This window comes from Bison bison, unplaced genomic scaffold, assembly GCF_000754665.1.
Source record: "Bison bison bison isolate TAMUID 2011002044 unplaced genomic scaffold, Bison_UMD1.0 scf7180017864223, whole genome shotgun sequence".
Classification (NCBI taxonomy): Eukaryota; Metazoa; Chordata; class Mammalia; order Artiodactyla; family Bovidae; genus Bison; species Bison bison.
In genome coordinates, this window is record NW_011494795.1 from 1279782 (window position 1) to 1280270 (window position 489).

The 489-nt window shown below is 67.7% G+C and overlaps 1 protein-coding gene across 1 annotated transcript in view; it reads left to right on the forward strand.

Annotated features, from left to right (window-relative positions):
• The window catches only part of TECPR1 (tectonin beta-propeller repeat containing 1), a 28943-nt gene that overhangs the window by 6889 nt on the left and 21565 nt on the right, over positions 1-489 (forward strand). The gene's annotated exons all lie outside the window — the stretch shown is intronic.

Sequence of the window (489 nt, forward strand, 5' to 3'; positions counted from 1 at the left end):
GCAGGAGCCACTCAGGCCCTTGTATTTTTCCAGTGACCCAGAAAAACCAACCAAGGGGTGTGAGGCCTGGACTGGGGTGCTCGGGGGCCTTGAATGAGAGGAAGGCCTCAGACCCTCGCCCGACCTCTCTGGAGGGCCCATGCCACGGGGTGGGGCTGCCAGCCCAGCCTGCCTGGCCCTGGGGTGGGAGCAGCCAGGCAGCAGGGCGACGGCCAGGGTCACGGGAGCCCCCACCCCATGGCCGTGTTCTGGGGTTAGCTCCTTCTCTGTGGAAGATGGAGTCACAGCAAAGTGGGGGCCACTGTGAGCCCTTGGGGCCAGCAGCCCAGCCTGGGGCTGGTGGAGGGGAGGACACGGCAGAGGGGCCCTCCGCCCAATGCTGCCCTTCCTGTGAAGTCAGCAGAGCCAGGCTAGAGAACAGAGGGCACGTGCTGAGGGCTGGCGGGCAGCCGGGGTGGGGGCTCGAAGGAGCAGACCAGCGCCGCCCTG